Below are 24,095 nucleotides of genomic sequence, written 5' to 3'. Positions count from 1 at the left end.
CCTTACTATAGTTCCCCTCCTTCTCTCCTCCAAACTCTCCCTTTATTTTCCCTCCGACCCCTCCCCCAATCCACTTCTTCACAATCTATTGAGGCATATCAAGGTGTAGCAAGACTAAGCACTTTGCCTTGTGTTTAAGGCTGGACAAGGCAACACAATATAAGGAAAAGGATCCAAGTGAATGCAGAAGAGTCAGAGATAGCCCAATTCCACTGTTAGGTGTCCTACAAGAACATCAATCTATACAACCATAACATATATGCAGAGGACCTAGGCCAATCCCATGCAGGTTCCCTGGTTGTCCGTTCAATCTTTGTGAACTCATATGAGTCTAAGTTATTTGTTTCTGTGGGGTTTCTTATGATGTCCTTGACCCCTTTAGTGCCTACAATCCTTCTCTCTCTCTTAAGAAGGATTGCCCAAGCTTAGCTTAAAGTTTGACTATGTATCCCTGTATCTGTTTCCATCACTTTCCTGATAAAGTTTCTTTGATGACAATTTGGCTAGGCACCAATTTATGAGTATAGCACATAGACATCATTACGTTGACATTTTTTCTCCAGTCATATTTGGTTCTATTCTAGGTCTCTAGGCTATCCAGGCTCAGGGTCCTGGTACTCCAGGCAGTGTTGGGGGTAAGCCCACTCTGTGGCATGGATCTGAGGCTAGACCAGTCATTGGCTGGCCACTTCTGTAGTCTCTGTACCACCGTTACCCCAGCACATCGCATAGGCACGTGGAATGTTATATGGCTGGGTTGGTGTCATAATTCTTCCATTTGGAATCTTGCCTGGTCATAGGAGATGGACAATTTAGGTTAGGTATCCACTATTCCTAAGAGTCTTACCTAGGGTCATTCTTGTAGATTTCTGGGAGTGTACCTCACCCTGAAGTGCCTCCATTTCAATTCATCTCTATCAGCACTCTCCCCCTCCACCCCTTCCCCACTTGATCCCTCATGTTCTCACACCCACTCCAAGTCCATCCAGGAGATTGCCTCTATTTCCCCTTCCCAGGGAGATCAGAGCATCCCCCCTTCAGCCTTCCTTGTTACCTAGCCTCTCTGTGTCTTTATTGTGCCATGGTTATACTTTACTTTACAGCAAATATCCAGTTACAAGTGAATGCATACCAGGTTTGTCTTTCTCAGTCTGAGTTACCTCACTCAAGATGATTTTTCTAGTTCCACCCATTTGTCTGCAAATTTCATGATGTCATTGTTTTTAACAGCTGAGTAGTACTCAATTGTGTAAATGTAGCACATTTTGTTTATTTTTTTGGTTGAGGAACATCTAGGTTGTTTAAAGGTTCTGGATATTATAAATAAAGCTGCTATGAACAAAATTGAGCAAATGTGCTCATGGTATAATTGAGCAATCTTTGAGTATATGCCCAAGAGTGATATAGCTGAGTCTTGGGGTAGATAGATTCCCAATTTTCTGAGAAACCGCCACATTGATTTCCAAAGTGGCTGTACAAGTATGCACTACCACCAGCAATGGAGGAGAGTTCCTCTTACTCACATCCTTGCCAACATAAGCTGCTACTTTTGTCTCTGATCTTAGCCATTATGACAGGTGTAATATGGAATCTCAGTAAAATTTTGATTTGCATTTCCCTGATGGCTAAGGATATTGAGCATTTAAGTGTTTCTCAGCCATTTGAGATTGTTCTTTTGAAAATTCTCTGTTTAGATTTGTGCCTCATTTTTTTTAAATTGGATTACTTGAGTTTTTGATGTCTGGTTTCTGGAGTTCTTTATGAACTTGGAAACCAGCCCTCTGTCAGATGTGGGATTGTTGAAGATCTTGCCCAACTCTGTAATGTGTCATTTTGATATATTAAAGGTATAATTTGACTTACAGAAACTTTTCAGTTTCATGGGATCTCATTTATTTTTGACTTTAGTGCCTGCACTACTGGTGTTCTATTCAGGAAGTTGTCTCCTGTATCAATGTATTCAAGGCTATTTCCCACTTTATCTTTTATTGAGTTCAGAATATTTGGATTTACATTAAGGTTTTTTATCCACTTGGACTTGAGTTTTGTGCAGGGCAATAGATACAGATCTATTTGCATTCTTCCATATCCAGTTATACCGAAACTATTTGTTGAAGATACATTCTTTCTTCCACTGTATACATTTGGCTTATTTGTAAAAAAAAAAATCCCTAGGTGAGTAGATTTATGTCTGGGTCTTCTATTCTATTCTCTTAACTCACCTGCCTCATTTTATACCAGTACTATGGTGTTTTTATTACCACGACTCTATAGTAAATCTTGAAATCAAGAATGGTAATACCCCAGAAGTTCTTATATTATACAGGATTGTTTTAACTCTCCTGGGTTTTTGTTTTTCCACATGAAGTTGAGTTATTTCAAGGTCTGTAAAGAATAGTAGTGGGATTTTAATGAGGATTGCATTGAATTTGTACATTATTTTTGGTAAAATGGCTATTTTTCCTATGTTAATATTACTGATCCATGAGCATGAGAGATCTTTCCATCTTCTGATATCTTCCCCAATTTCTTTATTCAAAGACTTTCAGTTCTTGTCATACAGGTCTTTCACTTTCCTGGTTAGAGTTACACCAAGATATTTATATTATTTGTGGCTATTGTGAAGGTTTTTTTTCCCCTAATTTCTTTTTCAGCCCCTTTATCATATGTGTACAAGAGGGTTACTGATTTTTTTTTTTTTTTTAGTAAATCCTGTAGCCAGCCACACCACTAAAGGTGTTTATCAGCTCTAGGAGATCTCTGTCAGAATTTTTGGGGTTGTTTATGTATATTATCATATCATCTGGAATAATAATATTTTGACTTCTTCCTTTCCAATTTGTATTCCTTTTGATTTGTTTGTCTTATTGCTCTAGCTAGAACTTAATGTACTATATTGAATAGATATGAAGAGGAACAAGCCTTGTCTTGTTCCTGATTTTAGTGGAATTGCTTTGAGTTTCTCTCCATTTATTGATGTTGCCTGTCAGGTGGCCATATATTGTTTTTATTATGTTTATGTGTGTCCCTTGTATTCCTGATCTCTCCAAGACTTATGAAGGGGTGTTGATTTTGTTAAGGGCTTTTTCAGTACCTAATTGAGATAATTGTTTTGTTTTCTGCTTTTTGATTGTTTATATTGACTGATTTTCATATACTGAAGCCTACTTGATCATGGTGTATGATTTTTTTATATATTCTTGGATTCAGTTGATGATGATTTTATTGAGTATTTTTGCATCAATGTTCTTGAGGGAAATTGGTCTGTAATTTTCTTTCTTTGTTGAATTTTTGTGTGATTTGGGTATCAGAGTAACTATGGCTCATTAATAAATTGACAATGTTCCTTCTGTTTCTATTGTGTAACATAATTTGAGAAGTATCTGCATTAGCTCTGCTTTGAAAGTCTGGTAGAATTCTGCCTTAAACTGTCAGCTGTGGGATTTTTTTTTGGTTGGGAGATTTTAATGAACTCTTCTATTTCTATAGGGGTTATAGGTCAATTCAAAATGTTTTCTAATATTGATTTAACTTTGGCAAGTAGTATCTAGCAAGAAAATTGTCCATTTCTTTTAGATATTCTAATTTTGTGGCATATAGGTTTTTGAAATAATACCTAATGATTCTAAATAATACCTTGATGTCTGTTTTATGTGCCCCTTTTCTTTTTGATTTTGTTAATTTGGATATTCTCTCTGCCTTTTGGTTAGTTTAGATAAGGGGTTGTCTATCTTGCTGATTTTTCAAAGAACCAACTCTTTGTTTCATTGATTCTCTGTATTTTCTCTTTGTTTCTGTCTTATTGATTTCAGCCCTCCATTTGATTCTTTCCTGCCTCTACTTCTCTTGGGTGTATTTGCTTCTTTTGTTCTAGAGTGTTCATGTTTGCTGTTAAGTCAGTAATATGAGATCTCTCCAAATTCTTTATGAAAGTATTTAGTGCTTTGAACTTTACTACTTTTAACACTACATTCATTGTGTCCCCATAAGTTTGAGTACATTGTGCATTCATTTTCATTGGATTCTAGGAAGTCTTTAATTTCTTTCTTCTTTTTTTCCTTGACCCACTGGTAAGTAAGTGCTGAGTTGTTCAGTTTCCATGAGTTTATAAGCTTTTTGTTAGTTCTGTTGTTGTTGAAATCCAACTTTAATACATGGTGATTTGATAATATACAGGGGGTTGTTTCAATTTTCTTGTATCTGTTGAGTCTTGTTTTGTGACCAAGTAAGTGTTCAATTTTAGAGAAGGTTCCTTGAGGTGCTGAGAAGAAATTGTATTCTTTTGTGTTTGTGTTACATGTTCTGTAGATATCTGTTAGGTCCATTTGGTTTATAACATTTGTTACCTCCAGTATTTCTCTGTTTAGTTTTTGTCTCAATCTATCCATTGGTGAGAGTCTAGTATTGAATTCCCCACTTTCAATGTGTGAGGTTCAATGTGTGATTTAAGCTTCAGTAGTGTTTCCTTTACAAACATAGGTGCCTGTTGTGTTGTGGCATAGATGTTGAGAATTGAGACATCATCTTGGTGGATTTTTCCCTTGATGCATATGAAGTGTCCTTCCCTATCTCTTTTGATTAATTTTGGTTGGAAGTCTGTTTTGTTAGATATTAATATCAGCTTGCTTTTTGGAGCCATTTGCTTGGAAAATCTTTCCACAATCCTTTAATCCAAGGTAAAGGCTATCTTTGTTGTTGAGGTGTGTTTCTTCTATGCAACAGAAAGTTGGATCTTGTTTTCACCTCCATTCTGTTACTATGTGTCCTTTTATTAGGGAATTGACTCCATTGATTCTGAGAGATATTGATGACCAATGAGTATTAATTCCTTTTATTTTGGTCGTGGTAGTGGCCGTCATTTGTGTGTGTGTGTGTGTGTGTGTGTGTGTGTGTGTGTGTGTGTGCATGTGCCCTTTCATGTGCGAATGTGTGTTTTCACTCTATAGGTTTTGCTGATGTGAGATTATTATGTTTTATGGGCATAGTTAAAATACTTAGGTTGGAGATTTCTTTCTAGTACCTTTTGTAGGGCTGGATTTATGGATAGAGTTGACTTTGTTATGGAACATCTTATTTGATCCATTTATAATGACTGAAAGATTTGCTGGCTATAATAGTCTGGGCTAGCATCTGTGGTTTTTTTAGAGTCTTAAATATATCTGTCCACACCCATATAGCTTTATAATCACCATTGAGAAGTCAGGTGTTCCTAATAGGTCTTTCTTTATATTTTACTTGGCCTTTCCCCTTGCAGCTCTTATTATTCTTTGTTTTGTACATTTAGTGTTCTGATTATTATGTGGTGGGGCACTTTCTTTTCTGGTCCCATCTATTTGGTGTTCTGCAAGCTTCTTGAACCCTTATAGGTGTGTCCTTGCTAAGATTAGGGAAATTTTCTTCTATAATTTTGTTGAAAATATTTTCTGCTCCTTTGAGCTGGGAATCTTATTATTATTATATTCTTACTATTCTTATGTTTGGTCTTTTCATACTGCCCCAGATTCCTGGACATTTAGTGTCAGGAACTTTTTAGATTGAATGTTTTCTTTGACAGATATATCAATTTCTTCTGTCATATTGTCAATGCCTGAAATTTTCTTTCAGCTCTTGTATTCTGTTGGTGATTCTTGCATCTGTAGTTCCTGTTTGCTTACTTAGACTTTCCATTTCCAGAATTCCCTCAGTTTCTGTTTTCTTTCTTTTTAAAATTTTTTATTCATTTTGCATACCAAAGATTCCCTTCTTCTCTCCTCCTGGGGGATAGATAGCTCGGCCATTAAAGGCTAGGCTCACAAGCCAAAATATAACAGTTTCTATTTTCTTTATTGCTTCTGTTTTCATTTTTCAGTTTTTGAACAGTTTTTTTGTTTTTGTTTTGTTTTGTTTTTTGTTTTTTGGGACAGGATTTCTCTGTGTAGCTTTGCAATTTTCCTGGAACTCACTCTGTAGCCCAGGCTGGCCTTGAACCCACAGAGATCTGCCTGCCTCTGCTTCCCAAGTGCTGGGATTAATGGCATGCACCACCACCACCCGGCCTTAGTTCTTGAACAGTTTTATTCATTTCTGTCAACTGTATTTTTTTACATTCATTGAGAAATTTATTGATTTCCTCCATTTTTTATTGTCTTTTCCTTCATTTCTCTAAGAGATTTACTCATTTTCTCTTCAAGGACCTCTATCATCTTCAAAACGTTGGTTTTAAGGTTATTTTCTTGTGTGTTGGCTGTATTAGAATATTCAGGGCTTGCTGTAGTGGTATGGCTATGCTCTGGTTGTGCCACATTGTCATAGTTACTCAATGAGTCATAAAATAAGATATGAAAGTAGGGTAAGAACCTGTTGGGGAAAATGGTGTCTGGAGGGAGTATGAGAGGTATGAGAGAGTACTGGGGGAACTGATATTACCAAGTGTATTATATCCAGGAATTAAATAGTTAATGAAAAATTACAAAGTGTTTAAAAAGAGAAAGTTAAAGATGGCAGAAACATGAATGAATGCCAAGGAAGAGTCAGGCCAAGACAATTGGTGACCATCTGTCTCAGTCTGTTAGTCTATGATTTATGAAGCAAATCACAACCATATTTGAGGTGTACATTTTCTAATTACATTCCAATGACAAATTCCTTCCCTTCTCCAACAACTAACCTAAAATTTTTCTTTCAGGATAAAGAAAACTTCGTCCATACCCAGCAGGAAGCAATTTTAAAAATACGACGCCCATATTCCCAAAGAGGTGGTGTGGGGTGGGTGGTTTTTTGGTCTTTTTAATGGGTTTTGGGTCTGGGATACTTTTCAGTATTTAGGGGGATTGGTTACAAGTTATTGTCAAGGGTTAGGAAAAAGGCTAAGTAAAGGAGATTAGATTTAAGGTTCTTATTTAAAAAAAGAAAAGAAAAGAAAGAAAGAAAGAAAAGACAATTACTAGTTTTAAATACTTTACATTGGATTGGATTGTTTTATATTGTATACAAATTTGAAACTGACATTGTTAGAAAATGCTATATGTATATTTCTAATTGTATTTATACCATTCATTTTAAAATGTGATGCAATTTTCTGATTTTTGAATGTTATTATTACCAACTATTAGGATATAAAGAAATGAAAGTTAGTAGTTAGACATTACAATAGAACTTGTAATCATATTAGATATGTTTTAAAAATTGAGCAGAGATGTTTTAGACAGATCATCTTCAAACCCTTCAGAGATCTACAGAATATGGCATTTAAAATGTTTTAATAACTTAGAAAATTTTTCTTTTTTGAGACATGTCGGCTCCTGGCAGTACCAATCTACTTCAGAGAAAATATGGGCATTGAAGAAACTGAATATGGAGTCAACTTTCATTGTGGCAAAAGTTAGCCACTGGACAACAAAGTATCCTCAAATCAACAGGACAAAATGGACAGACAGAACACAAAACAAAGGACTACTGATTCTTGCCAAAACAAGTGTGGTTATGGCTTTATCAAAAGGCATCTTCTGAGGCCAGGACAATATGGCCCCATCCCTGAAGTGGTCTTCGCAATCCAGAAAAGGTACAGTGCCCTTTTCTTCTAAGGCAGCTTAACAGGCAGAGGGCCAATGGCTTCTGTTGTGCAATGCAACAGCATCTGAAAGCTCACGCCTCTCGATAGTAGACTGGCATTTAATAGAGGGATGTGGAGAAGAAGGGGATGCTGAGATGAAGCCATATATATACAGCCAAGAAGAATGGACAGCTGAATTCAAAAACTGTCAACAATTTCCAGAATTTAAAATCCCGAATCATGACAGGACACTAGTGGAATTCAGGTGTTTCTGGTACATGGACTGCTCTCACCCAATGTGAGGTTGAACTGTTGACCTTATGTACATCCTACTTCACAAATGAGTCTGTCAGATACACTAAGCCTATAGGCTGAAGATGATGCCCCCAACACTGCGGAGAAACCTCAGGTAACTGCCCAGTCAGCTGGCTGTTTCTGTCAACTCACAAATTTTTTGGAAGTTGCTTTTGTGCACTTCCTGTTTTTATTTTTGTTAGCTAATATTATTCCCCTTCTTGGGTCTCAGAGGGAGTTGAAGATTAGTTAGTTATGATTGAAGATTAGTTAGTTATAGTTGAAAATTAATTAGGATAGAAAGTGCATTAGATACATCTTGGATTTACCAAAATAGGATAGATAATGGAATTATTTTCTCTGATTTGTCAAATACCTGTTTAGGTATTTATTACTTGTATATGTTGTATATAGTTATTGTACTTTTGTATAACATTTTGCTTTTTTTTCTTTTTATTAAAATAGAAAAGGGGAAATGTGGTGGTATTCTAATTGTACTGAAATGTGATTTTGATTGTCAGAGTTATTAGAGCCATAGCAAGAGTGTGGCGGTGGTGGCACACGCCTTTAATCCCATAGATCTCTGTGTGTTCAGGGATACAGCCAGCATTGGAGATATATGCCTTTAAGACCTGGGGGCTGTACATACAGACAGTGATGAGGCAGTCACGTGTTTGGGTTTACAACCAATGAGAAGGCAGAACAAAATAATATAAAAAGACGGACAGACAGGATATAGCTCTCTTTCACTCTGATGGAATAGGCGTTAAGTCCAGATAGAGCACTGTTAGTTGCTTCCAACATGTATGTGCTACTTATCATACCTTAATACATGCCTTGAGCCATATGAGCATATGTTGATAATTGACATGGACACTGGAGTTCTGCAGGACTGTTTAATTGCTTCATTTGGCAACTTGCATAGTATTTTTTAGAATCATGGAAGCTAGACCTCAGCAGAGACTTTTAGGACAGTTCTATCTTGAATCATCTGAGTTGTATTCCCTAATTGTATAGTTAGTGCCTTAAGCAATAGGAGTCCACCCCCAAACCCTGAAAGGGAGCCAAGAATTACATCTATAACCTACCTAGTTTATCCTGACCATCCATTTGAATTATTTCCTGTGTATAGTACTGGAGTTTTTGTTAGTCTATGGTTCTTGTGTGATCATTGTCAGCCCAAGTGGTGTGTGTGTGTGTGTGTGTGTGTGTGTGTGTGTGTGTGTGTGTGTACATATACTTACATGTCTTACCTATAAATTTAGGTAAATATAAAACAATAACATTACTTGAGGTCTTATCAATCTTGGTGTTATTTGTCCCTCATCTCTTCTCCTTCTGTACAGACCTCCCTCCCTCTTCCACACTTCAAGCCCCCTTTATATCACCTCTCTCCTATCATTCTCCTCCCACTCCACTTCCACACTCCTTTTATAGTTCTTTTATACTTTCTTGGATTTTTGTGGTTACTCTGTTGCATACTCACATCTAAAGACTTGGAGCTATGAGCCACAGGTGATAAAACATGTGGCATTTGTCTTTCTGGGTCTGGGTCACCTCACAAAATATAATCTTTCTAAGACTATCCATTTACCTGAAAATTTCATGATTTCATTTTTCTTTGCAGTTGAGTAGAATCCATTGTGTATATATAGCACATTTTCATTATCATTTATCAGTTGATGAACATTGAATATCTAGGCTGTTTGCTTTATTAATAATAGAGCACAGTGAACATGGGTAGAGAAGGATATAGTATTCTTTGGGTGTATGCTCAAGAGTGCAATACCTAGAGCAAATGATAAATCTATTTCTAGCCTTTTGAGAAACCTCCCCACTGATATTTGTAGTGGTTGCATTCACCACAAACAGTGAATAAGTGTTTAATAAGTGTTTCCCTTTCCACACATATTCTTCACAGTGTCTGTTGTATTTGTTTTCTTAATTTAAGCCATTCTGTTTGGAGTAAGATAGAATCTTTTTTTTTTCGGTTTTTCAAGACAGGGTTTCTCTGCATAGCTTTGTGCCTTTCCTGGAACTCGCTCTATATACCAGGCTGGCCTCAAACTCACAAAGATCCGCCTGTCTCTGCCTCCCGAGTGCTCGGATTAAAGGCACCACCAACACCCAGCTAGATAGAATCCTAAAGTAGGTTTAATTTGCATTCCCCTTGTGGCTAAAGATGACACTTTTTCAAAACAGCATTTATTTCTTAACAATTTGCATTTGTTTCGAGAACTCTCTGTTTTAGTTTCATGCCCCCATTTTTAATCAGGTTGTTATCTTAGTTGGGGCTACTATTGCTGTGGTGAAACATTATGAACAACTAACTTGGGAAGAAAAGGGTTTATTTGGCTAATACTTCTACAACACTGTTCATCATTGAAGGAAATCAGGGCAAGAACTTAAATTGGGCAGGAACCTAGAGGCAGGAGGTGATGTAGAGGCCATGGTGGAGTGCTGCTTACTGATTTGCTCCCCATGGCTTTCTCAGCCTGCTTTCTTGTAGAATCTGGGACCACCAGCCAGGGATGGTACCACCCACAATGGGCTGGATTCTCCCTCATCATTAATTTTTTTCATTTTTCTTTACTAAGAAATTTTCTACTCACTCTACATACCACCCCAGACCCATCTTCTCCTCTTCCACCACCAAGCCCTCCGTCCCATGCCACCACACATCTCCACATCCCCCAAATCAAGGTCTCCCATGGGGAGTCAGCAGAGCCCAGCACACTGAGCCTAAGCAGGTCCAAGCCCCTCCCCACTGCAACAAGGCTGTGCAAGGTGTCACACCACCAGTACTAGGCTCTAAAAGCTGCCTGTGCATTAGGGATGGATCCTGATCCCCTGTCTGGGTGCCCCCAAACAGTTTGAGCCAAACAACCATCTCTTATGGAGACATCTTCTCAAGTGAGTTTCCATCCTTTCAGATGATTTTAACGTGTGTCAAATTGACATAAAACTAGCAAAGACAGTTGTGTATTTTCTTGGTGATCAGTCTTTTGAATTCATTGTATGTTCTAAAAATTAATGATCTGTCAGAAATATAGCTGGCAAATATTTTTCCCATTTTATAGGCTGCCACCTCAGTCAATTAATATTTTTATCACAGAAGCTCTTTAATTATATGATGTCCCATTTGTCCATTACTGGTTCTATTTCTTGCTTAACTGGTGTCCTACTAGAAAGTTCTCACCCAAGCCTATATCGTGAAGTGTACCTCCTGCTCCTTTCCCTAGATGTTTTAGAGTTTAAGGCATAACAGTGAGGTTTTTGATCTATATGGAATTTATTTGGAGGCAGGATGAAAGAGAAGGATCAAATTTCATTCTTCTCCATGTAGACATCCCTTTCCCCAGAACCATTTAAGATGCCGTCTTTTCACTAATGTATATTTTTGGCATCTTTGTAAAGAAAAAAGAGATGTCTGTGAGAGCATGAGCATCTATATGGGTTTTCAATCCTATTCCATTAGCAAATGTACCTCGTTTTGGTTCAGTACCATGCAATTTTTATTACTATGGCTTTGTAAAAGTATAACATAAAACCATGGATGATGATACCTCCAGAGGTATTTCTATTGCTTAGAATTTTTCCTATCCTCAATCTTTTGTGTTTCCATATAAATTGTAAGATTGTTATGTTCAATGTCTATGAGGAACTGTGAAGACTTTTGATGACAATTGCATTGACTTTGTAAATAACTTTAAGCAGTATAGACATATTCACAATATGAATCCTATCAATCCAGCATCTGGAAGGTCTTTTCATCATCTTATATATTCTTTAATTTCTTTCCTTGCTGTTTTAAAATTTTCTTTGTATGGTTCTTTCATTTCCTTAGTTCAGTTTATTTCAAGGTATTTTATTTAAGCAACTGTGACTAGAATTGTTTCTCTAATTTCATTCTCAGTATATTTGGCTTTGGCACATATAAAGATTACTGGTTGTGGTATATTAATATGGTAGCATGCCACTTTGCTTAAGGTGTTTTTCAGCTCTAGGAGTTTCCTGGTAGAGTCTTTGGAGTCTGTTATATCTGGTCATGTCATCTACAAACAGGATTGCTTGTCTTCTTCCTTTCCTATTTGTATACTTTTAAATTGTTCTTGTGTTCCATTGTTCTAGTTAAAATTTATTATGTTTAAATACATGACCTTTGTCCATAGTATCTTTCTTAAGGCTCAAGGAGCCTCCTGGGAGTGGGAACAGAAAGGTTGTGAGAGCCAGTGATTGAGGAGTACTGGGATGAAACAGTGTGCTTTGGATATGACAGGGATGCTGCATTCAAGACTGATGTGGAACCCTGGAAACATACAGAACAAATGACAGAGACACTCAGCCAGGGCAACATTCACATGCCACAAAAAGAGACCAAAGGATAGTGGAAATGATCTCAGCTCCATCATGAACCTCCTGAGGTCATCTTCTTACGAGGGAGTTTTAGAGCAAACACATGAATATTTCTGCTATGATGGGAATTAATCTCTATTTTTTTGCCCAGAGTGTTACTCTCCAGCCACAGGTGACACTGTATCCCTTGAAATATGAGCAATTCAGCTGAAGAATAAGTTTTTTAATTTAAACAAAATTAATTTTTTTCCTAAAAAAAGCCCAATTTATCATCTATTCCACGTTGCTGCAGATACAGATGGCTACATGTGGAAATGTCAATCATGGTAGACTGAGCTACAGCTTAATGCCATTGATATCATGACAGATAAATTGAGTGCTTTAAAATGATTCATTTAGGAGAAAATATTGACATGTGTGAGGTCTGAGTTGAGTAATTGTCATCACATTAAAGAGTGCACAACAGTTTTATGAGATAGAAGACAAAAGTCCATCAAGGACTAGAAACTTGCTGACACAGGTTCTCCTGTTGAGGGTGGCATTGTTCTGGAATCAGCATAGCCAGTGTTGGAGTTGCTTGTGCTTCATTTCTCAACTTCCTATTTTTCTGGCCTGATCCATGCATCACATTCCCAGTGATACCATGTGATATAAGATATCACGTGATATAAGACTGTCATCATGCATCCTCACATTTGAAACTATTCTCTCCATAGCTCCCAATTGTTCGCTGTTTTTGCATTCACAGTTTCTATTTTTTCCATATAAAAACTGGCTTTTCATTATAAAACAATGAAAATTTGGAAAAGTAGGAAATTTCCATAACAATAACAAAAGCCAGTCTTTTTCTCTACTGTTGGTTTATTTTTACTCACAAATTTACAATCCTTTACAAACCTTGCTGTATCAACAGTCATATACATCACCAATGTTTTCTCATAGTCTCCAGAATCACACATATTTATGACAGCTACATGGTTATCATCCACAACTCTTCCTTTTCTCAGTTATGATACTGAGAACTTCTTGTTTTGGGAAACTGCATTCTAAGGAGTTAATGATAATATGTAATTCCTGTTCCACACATGGTCAGTGGTCACTCCAAATGATACTTTCAAAACTACCTAAGAATGAAATGTAAAGCAAAAGAAACACACATGCCAATATTTTTAAAATTATTTTTTGTTTTCAATACATCACAACTGCAATTTCCCCTGCTGCAACTCCTCCCAGCCCCCACCACCACCTCCCCTCTCCCCCACATCCACTCATCTTCCATTCCTCTTCAGAAAAAAGCAGCCTCTCAGGGATATCCACTAAACACAGCATAACAAGATACAATAAGACTAGACACAAACCCTCATATCAGGGCTGGGCAAGGCAACACAGTAGGAGCAAAAGGGTCCCAAGAGCAGACAAAAGAGTCAAAGATACCCCCATTCTCACTGTTAGGAGTCCCACAAAAACACCAAACTAACAACCATAAAATATGTGCAGAGGACCTAGTATAAGCCTTTGCATGCTTCTTCACTGCCTCTTCAGTCTCTGTAAGCCACTATGAGCCCTATTTAGTTGACATCTATAAGCTGAGTTCTCCAAGTGTCTAAGACCTCTCTGGCTTCTACAGTTATCCTTTCCCCTTTTCTACAGGGTTCCTTAACCTCCAAGGGGAATGATCCAATTTGGGCTCTCTGTGGCTGTTCCCATATACTCCCATCAGGAGACTCTGGTTCCTGGTTATCCAAGAAGTCTCAGACATGGGCTCCCTATCTTGGCATGGGTCTAAAATTAGACTTGTCACTGGTTGAACTCTCCCTCAAGCTCTGTGCCTCCATTGCTCCAGCATATCTTTCAGGTGAGAGAGATTCTAGATCAAAAGTTTTGTTGCTAGTTTGGTGTCCAAGTCACATTACTAGAAGCCATGCTTTGTTACAGAAGATGGTCAGCCCAGGCTCTGAATGATCCAGTACTAGGAGTACTTGTTAGAGTGACCCTTGTAGAATCCTGGAAGTTTCTATTGCACTAGGTTTCCACATTGCCCCCAAAATGTCCTCCCAATATTGTCTCCCTCCCGCTCCCCCTTCTGCTTTGGATATCATTCTATATAAATAAAATGCTGATTGGTCAGTAGCCAGACAGGAAGTATGGGTGGGACAAGCAGAGAAGAGAATTCTGGGAAGTGGAGGCTGAGGAGGCCTCCACTGCCAGCCACCGTGAGGAGAAGTAACATGTTAAGATACTGGTAAGCCACAAGCCACATGGCAACTTATAGATTAATAGAAATGGGTTAATTTAAGATATAAGAACATTTAGCAAGAAGCCTGCTACGGCCATAAGGTTTGTAAGTAATATAAGCTTCTGTGTGTTTATTTTATAAGTGGGCTGTTGGACTGCCGGGGCTTGGTGGGACCCAGAGAGAAAACTCTAGCTACACCGCTCACCTAATCCCATCTGTTTTTATTTTCACCTGCCCCCAGTCCACTGCCAAAATCTATTCTATTTCCCCTTCCCAAGAAAAACCATACATCTAACTTTGAGCTCTCCTTCTTAGTTAGCCTTTTTGAGTCTGTGGATTGTAGCATGATTAGCTGTTATTTAGCAGCTGATATCCAGTTATAAGTGAGTACATAACATGTTTAGCTTTCTGGGCTAACTCACTCATGATTTTTTTTTTCTAGTTCCATTCAAGTGAAAATTTCAAGATGCCGTTTTTTAGCAACCAAGTAATACCTTTAACAGCTGAGTAAAAATTGTATAAATATACCACAATTTCTTTATCCATTTTTTGGCTGAGGGACATTCAAGTTGTTTCCAGTTTATGGCTATTATAAAAAATGAGTGACCTGGTTCTCTGATGCAGGAAGAAGACTGGATGAAGGGAAGTAAAGGGAATGGAATGAAGAAGAAATTATGTGGGGGGTTGGACTCACGACAGGGAGAGGAAATCAGTGCAAAACTTACACAGAGGTTTTTAGTGTAGAACGAGGCCAGATATAGGAAGTTTCTCAATACTGGCCATTGCAGTATACGAAGTTACTTAAGTATATAAGAATTTTGAGAGGTTGTTTATGAGTTAATTGAATAATAACCTAATGGATATGGACAAGAGAGACATAGGTCTTCATAACTCTTTTATTCCCTTCTTCAGGTGTGTCCAGCCTCACAAACAGTTAACTAAAGTGAGAGTTAAGTATAGTTAAATGTCCCTGTTTTAGAGCAATGATATTGGGCCAAAACATGGGGAACACTCTTATTCAGCACTGGAGTTCTTAGATGTTATAGAGTTATAGATGGAAAAGGCCTATTAGAGAACCATGGAAAACTTACCAGAGTGAATGGAATCCAGTGTTGGAAATGGGTAGATTGGAAGAATAGAGGAGTCCACAAAGGGCAATCCACTTCAATAGTGCTTCTTCTGAGTTACAAAAACATTATGGGGTTTAAGGGTCAAGAGGAACATTAAGGCAATTTTCCTTGGTGGTAGAATTGTCAGGGGAGTTCTTAGTATCACAAAAAGGACAGCATTGTGGAGACTCTGAGAACAGCTCATGGCCACCAGGTAAAATGGTCATTTCTTCTTACAGGTTTCAGAGATAGAGAGGAGGTCCCATGCCACATAATTGATTGATTTCTCACAACACGTGCTTGTGGTTGGTTGATATGTGGGCAACAAGAAAAGGAGAAAGTTCAACCCTTTAATTAACATGAGTCCGGCATATGATGTGTGCCATCTGTAACTCCTTTTAGCTTAGGGTGCTTGGTAAACTTCTTTGGGGGAAATGGCAACTAGAGCGGCTTTGAGGGGAGAATGGGAAAAGGAGGGTGAGTGAATTGGGAATACATGCCGCAGTCACGTGTGGTACTCTTCTGTGGGAGCCCACAAAGGTTTTCTAGTGAGATCTGAGCTTGCTTTACACAGCAGGGCTACATTTGGGATGGCTTGACCAACGGAATCGGTTTCCTCTTGGCCAAGAAGCCAAAGTTTAGAGAACAGAAGTCTGGGAGAAACTTGGTGGTCTTTCTCTCTCAAAAACTGAAAGCTTTCTTGGAAAAAACTTAATCTCTCTCAAAAAAAAACTAAAAAGCCTTTCAGGTCTTTGCTTCTGGGATTTTCTCTTTCTGTGAGGGCAAGAATTTAACTCACCTGGAGACAATATCAGTATGGGACATCACCTGTAGTTAAGAAAAAACAAACCTCTTGAAAATGACAAATCCTCTTTGCTAGAAGCTAGTATTAGAAAAACAGCAGATACTTCGGACCCTAGCCAGAAATCCTCCTGCAGCTAGAACCTAGCCATAGAGCTCAGGAAAGTGCAGGCAGAGATCTGCAGAGAGCCAAGGGAGGCAGATTCCTCCCTGACAGGAGGGGCTGCTGGTATGGAGGAACCAGTAAAGCTGAACCTTGGCTCCAGGTGCTACAACATCAGGGACTGTGTGTATGGGGATGAGACACAGATCTATCAGGGGGAAAGTCTCTCTGAATGGCTGTGAAAAAGCTTTATCTTAAGTGCTTTTCACTTTCTTTCACTGACCAGTAAATTGGAAGAGCAAACCCAGAGGGAATTTTGCTTCAGGTACAAAAGGACCTGCCTGAATATGTGTGAGTAGGCAGGTACAACTCAGTTTCAAAGACAGTATCAGCAAAGAAACACACCTATCAGTGCCATCAATTTCAGGGAGAACAGAAATCTTTCAATCTCCTGTGGTTAAAAAAAAAAAAAGCTTGACTCAAATCTCCCCTTGCAAACAGCAAAAGCAGGAAAACAAACCCTGTAAAGGAAACTGGAAGTTTCCTCCCGGACCTGAGAAGCATTATGGAAAAAGTAGTTTGTAGTATCATGCCAATATAAAGAAAGGCAGCTTGGGAAATGAAGTCCAAAACATAGGGATGCTATAAAGAAAGGCATCTTGGGAAATGTAGTGCATAGAAAGCAAGACAGCATAAGCAAGCCAGTACAGAGAAGAGGCAGATAAACTGGGACAAAAACTTTCAAACACTTAGCTTAAAACATTGCTTTTTTTCAAGCACTGCTAAAACGCTTGACTTTTTCTCCCAAAACACAAACAGGTGATCAAAAGCTTGCCTCTTTTTATCAATAAGCCATTTTGAAACCCTTAAAGCAAAAGAAAGTGATTCCTACATTGGGAAATTACTTTAGGCATTGGAAAAATTATGGGCAAGTAAAAATAAAAAAGTTGGGTTGTGTTAGGAGATATTAGAGAGGACAAATGAGAATAATCAAAAGTTCTGCAATAAATGATTCCTTTAAAAATCTAACAGGGGGCAAGGAAGCAGGCATTCAAAAAGAAAAACAGCTTTATAGATGGGGACCAAGCTTCAGAAAATCTAGCTGTCTTACTAAAGGTTGAAAAGCTACAATTACAGTCTGAGCTAAATAACTCATGGTCAGATTACAGCTGCTATTAAAAATTGGCATCAAGGGTTGAGAAGCTAGTGAATGAAGTGAAAATACTAATTTATGAAAATGTTCTTCCTCGGAGTAAGCTAATGACAAATGTGGTTCATGAAACAATATCTATATTCTTGACTCCTTTGAGCAATAGCAGTTTGGTGAACAAATAACCTTGCCAGAAATATTGGGCTAATAAAAATTTATCAGAAACATCAGCATTGTTAAAAGAACTCATGGCAAATATAGCTTTTAAAAAATTAAGAAGGGGGAAATTGTCTGAGAGTTTGGTGATCAGTGTGGTACAAAGGAATGTCAGCTCCAATGACATCCTCTAGAGGAACTGGAATGAAAAGCAGCAAAACCAATGTTCCAGATAATGAGGTTCCATCTTGCAGTCTGGGAATGGTAGTAGAATAAGGAAGATTCCCCCAGACTGCTGAGGAGTTTGGGATGAAGTTTCAGCAATGTTTTTGCTATACGGGGGAGCCTACAGGCACAAAGTGCATCTAGCTCAAGGGAAAGGCTGTGTGCTGCAGGAGGCAAGGCAGTATGGATGTGGATACATAATCTACTTGAAAACCAGATGATTCCAATGTGAGCCCAAGATGTTAGATATGGCACTAAAAGTTTGACTTTGATATGCCTCCATTACTTCTTCTTGGAATGGAAAGGTTTATTCTGTAGAAATATAACTTGTTGTTTTTTTTTGTTTTGTAGGATCCTGAAGTCAAGATTTCACCTTGAGTTTCAGATGATACATGGACTTGGATCCACAACAGTGTTGGAATTGTTAAAGATTATGGAGACCTTCAAAGATGGACTGAATTCATTTTGCATTAGATGGTTGTGAGCCTATGGACAAGAAGCAGAAGTTATGGCTTAAAAGTGATGTGATTGTGTGTCAATTTAACAAGGACTGGAGTTGTGGTGGTTAATCATGTTGTCAACTTGATGGTATTTATAATCATCATGGAAATAAATCTCTTGGCATGTCTATAAAGAATGATCCAAATTAGGCTAATTAAGTTTGGAAGAAAGACACTAAATGTAGATAGAAAAGCTCCATAGGATGATCCTAGGACTGTATACAAAGGACAAAGCAAACTAAGTGTATGCATTTATCTTTCCATTCTTCTTTGCTGTAGATGCACTGTAACTGGCTAACTTATGCTACCCTTGCATGACTTTTCAACAGTGATTAACTCTAATCCTGTGCCAGAATAAATACTTCCTTCCACAAAGTTATTTGTGTAGGTATTATGTCGTGGTGATGAGAAAAGGAACTAATACAGGGTGTAAACAAATTATTACTTTCACCGTGTTATCAAAAAGATGCATGCTGTGATGGTATGAGATTGGCCTCCATAGACTGGTATTTTTGCATGCTTAGTACCCAGTTAGTGAGAGATTAGGGAAAGATTAGGAGGTGTGGCCTTTTGGGAGTAGGTATGACCATGTTGGAGTAGGTGTGCTTTGATGGAGGAATTATGTCACTATGGGTGAGCTTTGAGGATTCAAAAGCCCACACCAGTTCCAGTATCTCTCTGTCTGCTACCTGAGGATCAGAATATGAAGCTCTCAGTTACTTACACCTTCAATATCATAACCACCAACATACCACCAAGCTCCCAACATGATGATAATAGACTAAGCCTCTGAAAATGGAAGCAAGCCCCCAATCAAATGTTTTCCTTTATAAGAGTTGCCTTGGCATGGTGTCTCTTCACAGCAATAAAACACTTACTAAGATATATGTTTCCAATATGATTTAACATTGATGTTCACAGTATTGATCATGTACCTGAGGCAGTATTTTTAAAGTTTCTCCAGAAAAAAAAACTTTGTTACTATTTATATATGGTATTCTTTGGAACTGAGACACCATTTGAGGAAAACTCTTTAGAGAAAAGATATATATTTTTTCAATACAAATGGTTTTCTTCTCCTCTTAATTGTTTATTTAGTTGCTCATGCTTATTTGGTAGTTCCAAATATTGAGAAACTCAGAAGAACTATGAGTTTCTTTTTGTATATTCCTGATATAACAAACTATCTTAATCTCAAAATTTCTGAGTAGTAATTGACTCCTTGTAATTCTAGAGAAACTGGCAGTTTAAAGATCCAGGGACTGTCCAGTTTCCATTTCTGATGAGGGCTGCCCTCCCCTCCAAAGGCAGTACCATGTTACTTTGTATTTTTTGAAGTGGAGTATCTGTGTATAGTCAAACTTTCCTTGAATTCTTAAGATTCAGTGATATTCCTATCTCGTCTATAGCTGGAACTATGGATTAATGCCACTAAACTGGTTTATGTGATACCCTCTTTCTCTGGTCTCAGGTTAGAAAACACAGCATTTTCTAGTAAAATTGTATGAAAGAGCATGATTATCACTCATACCTGCCAGGAAATAAAGAAGAAATGGTTTTAATGACAATGTTATCTTCAAAGATACATACACAGTAGCCTAAGTTTTTCTCTACCTTGGTCCCACCATTTTAAAAGTACCTCTATCTCCAATAGCGCTATGAGTTTTTAATTGGAGGGATATTTCAGATTCAAACAACATCATGAGATGTTCTACATGCATGAAGGAAAGGGAGGTTCACTTTCTTCCATATGGCTTTTTGTAGGGAGGGCAGGTATTAGAAAATAGTGTAAGAATGGAGTCAAGTGAGAATTGTGAGTGCTTCTGAGAAAACTTGCAAAAAGAAAACAAGTGTCTTTTTACCTTTGTTTTTTCAAAACCATAGAATTCTTCTTGGATTATGCTTTCTCTAATGTGTAGCTGGTAAAAGTGAGTTTATTTAATATTATTCATTAGAACTTTTGTTATGTGTTTATATGCCTTTATGAAAAAAACATGTTTTGTCACAAGAGGATTGTCCACCATGTACATCTTGACCTTGTGATTTTACACTTTACTCATGTGACTCCTCTTAACCTTAAGAGTATAAATTGCCTGTTGCTCTAAATAAAGATGGCTATTGCATGAGATGTTATTTTGCCTCATTTATCAGCTCTGTTCTCGCGGTCCCAGTGCCAAGTAGAGCAGTAAAAACAGTGTAGCCCTGGCTGTCCTGGAACTCATGCTGTAGACCAGACTGGCCTTGAACTTAGATATTTGCTTGCCTCTGCCTCCCAAGTATTTGGACTAAAGGTATGCACCACTACCACTGACTCCTAGATGACCTTTCAAAGAAACATTATTTTCATCATGAAAATGGAGAAGTCTTTATCCATTCTTTGGTAACGGGACCTCTGGGTTGTTTCCAGTTTCTGTCTATTGTGAATAAAGCTGTCATGAACATAGTTGAGCAAGTATCATTGTGGTAGAATGAAGTGTCCTTTGGGTATATGCCCAAGAGTGATATATAGCTGGGTCTTGAGGTATATTAATTCCCAATTTCTGAGGAACTGTCATATTGATTTCCATAATAGCTGCACAAATTTTCATTCTAAGATCAATAACACAGGTGACAGCTCATTCTGGTGAGGATGTGGTGCAAGGGGAACACTTCCCCCATACTGGTGAGAGTACACACTTTTGGAAGTTAACTGCTTATGGTTGCATCATCTAACTTTGACAATAATGCAGATGCTGGAGACAGAGGATGTACTCAGGATTTCTTTTTATTTCTCCTGTCAAAATCATCTGGAAGACTAGAGTGTGGTGAGGAGCAGATGGATAGGAGCACTTTTATATTCTCATGATAGAGGTAGGAAACTTTCATTGCTCTTTTCCATAAGAGCACATTCAGATTTCACACCATAGAATGAACTCTGCATGTATATGTTATATGTAATTCAGCATATACACAATACTGATGATTTGTAATGTAATCTAGGTGGTGCTGTGGGAAGCATGCCAGACTCAACAGCATTGGGAATATGCAAACCCAGCTCAAGGACTATAGAGGTAGCACTGCTGTAAAGGTATGATGCCTACATGCACTCCTCCTGATTTTCATGCCAGCCACACACAGATTAAACTATGACAAAACTCTTTCAAAAGCTATCCCTTGCTCTTTTCCAGGGGTTGCAACTAGTCCCATAGGACTCTGCACACAAATACCCCTTCTTTGTCTTTTCACCCCTCACATGCATGCCAATGCTCTTCATGCTTAGGGGCACCTTTCAGCCACATCCCACAAAGATACAAAACTTCATACTAAGAAAACAAAAAGTATTGTGGCTACCATGAAAATCATTCAACTTCTGTCATTTATTTTCCAACATCTGCTGGACAACATTTTGTCATGTCCTGTGTTGTTTCAAAAGATTGTTATGGTGGCTTATTCACTGTTCTCTTCCTGTGAAAAGACACCATGATGAAGGTGAATCTTAAAAGAAAGTATGTATTTGTGGCTTACAGTTTGAGAGAGAGGCCAAGATTGTCATGGTGGGGAGCATGGCTACAGATAGACATAGTCCTGGGGCAGTAGCTGAGGAGGGAAAAAGTCATCTGACAGGAGGGAACGTCAATTAAGAAAATGCCTCCCTCTCTAAAATTTAGTTGTAGGCTAGCCAGTAAGGCATTTTTGTAAGTTAGTGATTGATGGAACACCCAGTCCATTGTGGTTGGGGCCATCCTTGGGCGGCATGTCCTGGGTTCTAGAAAAAAGCAAGATGAGCAAGCCATAGGGAGTAAGCCAGTAAGCAGCACCCCTCCAGGGCCTCTGCATAAGCTCTTGCCTCCAAGTTCCTGCCAATTTTGAGTTCCTGTCCTGGTATTTTAATGGTGATCACTATACAGAAGTGTAAGGCAAATAATCTCTTTCCTTCACAATTTGATTTTCGGTCATAGTGTTTCAACACAGCAACAGAAAACCCATTTTTCTAGAAACACTACATTTCTTTGTTTTTTACCTGTACTCCTAAAGAATTTGTTTGGAGATATTCAGTACCAAGTGTATCTTGATTGGAAAGGTGGGGTGGTGGTGATGTGAATCATCAGATGACAAGAAGCCTATTCAGGTCATTCTCTTCGACATTCTTATCTTCATCTTCTCTATAGACAACAGAGATGGCAACACAAATCACCATGTTAGGTAAGTAGAATCCTGAGCCCATTATCATTTCATTATGTCTCCAGAAAAGCTCCTGATTTATTAAGCATAAGTTGATTTTACTTCCCTCATCCTCAAAATCACCTCACTTGTCTCTTCTCTATCCTTGTATCTCCTGTAATCCCACCTACTTCTCTCCTGTCTTTATCGCTTCAAAAATATCTACACAAGTCTCCCAGAGCCTGGATGAACAAGATCTTACAATGATTGTGCCACAAAGCACAAGCCTAACTTTAAAAACATCTTTTTTTTTACCAGTCCTTTCTAAGGTCCTTATGGTCACAATACCATGTTCAAATACATTTTTTTTCTTTCCCCATAGTTTCTGTCTGGAGTTGAACACTCTTCCTCCAGTGCTCAATAGCAATCATAGGTAAGAATAAGGAAAAGAAAGAAATGGGAGGGGGCTGTCTCTAGAAAACATTATTGACAATTTAATAGTTAGCTGAGCAGGACCATCAGGTAGTTCTTTCATGACAGGGTCCTAACTGGGAGATGGCCAGGAGATGTGAAAAATATAAGATAGAGAAAATAAAAGCTGGATTTGGGAGGTCTTGCACAAGCTATGTCTTATGCCAAGCAAGTCTACTGGAGGTACAGCATCTTATGCAGTTTTCTTCTGAAAGTACAGATGAGACAGTGTCAGCAAAAAGCTATCCTACAGTGGGAAAAAGTCAGTGGGAGGCTTAATCAAACAATGTTGCACAAGAATAACACCAGATATTTCAAGAATAGATTAAGAATGAGCCTTCCTCCATCTTAGGCTTAAAAGCCAACTTATAGTAAAGATAAACTATGTCCATTTCCATTTATGATTATACCTCTGTTTTTCAGAGATTAGGCTATGCCCCACCTGTAACCTTAACTTCAGGTGATTCTACACTGCCTGTTTTAGGAATGTCTTTGTTTCAAACAGTTATGCATAACCATTGAGAGCTGGTGGTTTGACTTCCATGCCTCAGGAGTGGCTGGGTTCTCAGGTGGGTGAGTATAGGGGCAGGGCCTTCCTTAGCTTTCATAATAAACAAAATGGAAGAATGTTAGTCAAGTAAGAATTGCCCATATTCTCGAACCAATCTCCTCCTCACCCTTAATGGCTCAGTGGCAATGGCCCTATCATGACTAATGTGACACATTTATACAATCACATATTTTCTCTATGTGCATGCTGAATATATGTTATAAAGCCCACTATCACAACCTGGTATCTTTTCCATCTCCGCTCAAAGGCAGCCTTTTGTGTCTTTCTCCCCAATAAATTTCTTGTGTGAGGTATGTTTTGTAGTGTGATTGTTGTGGTATTTCTTGATCCAGATCACCAAGATACTCTTTTGCTGCAAAGTCTTTCAATTTTAATAAATAAAACATTATATATGGATAAAATATTATAATAAAGTTACACATGAAGATTGACATAGATACTTACAAATAAAA

The 24,095-nt window shown here is 38.1% G+C and overlaps 1 long non-coding RNA gene across 2 annotated transcripts; it reads left to right on the top strand.

Moving 5' to 3' along the window:
- Positions 1-7,498: 7,498 nt before the first annotated feature.
- Positions 7,499-20,594, top strand: LOC119087287. 2 transcript variants are annotated; one of them, XR_005090708.1, is made up of 2 exons: positions 7,499-7,540; positions 18,313-20,594. It is a non-coding gene; the product is annotated as an uncharacterized LOC119087287 (long non-coding RNA). The 2 variants fall into 2 exon arrangements; XR_005090707.1 differs by lacking the exon at positions 7,499-7,540 and adding an exon at positions 7,911-7,940.
- Positions 20,595-24,095: the final 3,501 nt, after the last annotated feature.

This window comes from Peromyscus leucopus, chromosome 1, assembly GCF_004664715.2.
Source record: "Peromyscus leucopus breed LL Stock chromosome 1, UCI_PerLeu_2.1, whole genome shotgun sequence".
Lineage (NCBI taxonomy): Eukaryota > Metazoa > Chordata > Mammalia > Rodentia > Cricetidae > Peromyscus > Peromyscus leucopus.
Note: the sequence above shows the minus strand (reverse complement) of the source record. Positions and strands in the feature narration are given on the sequence as shown.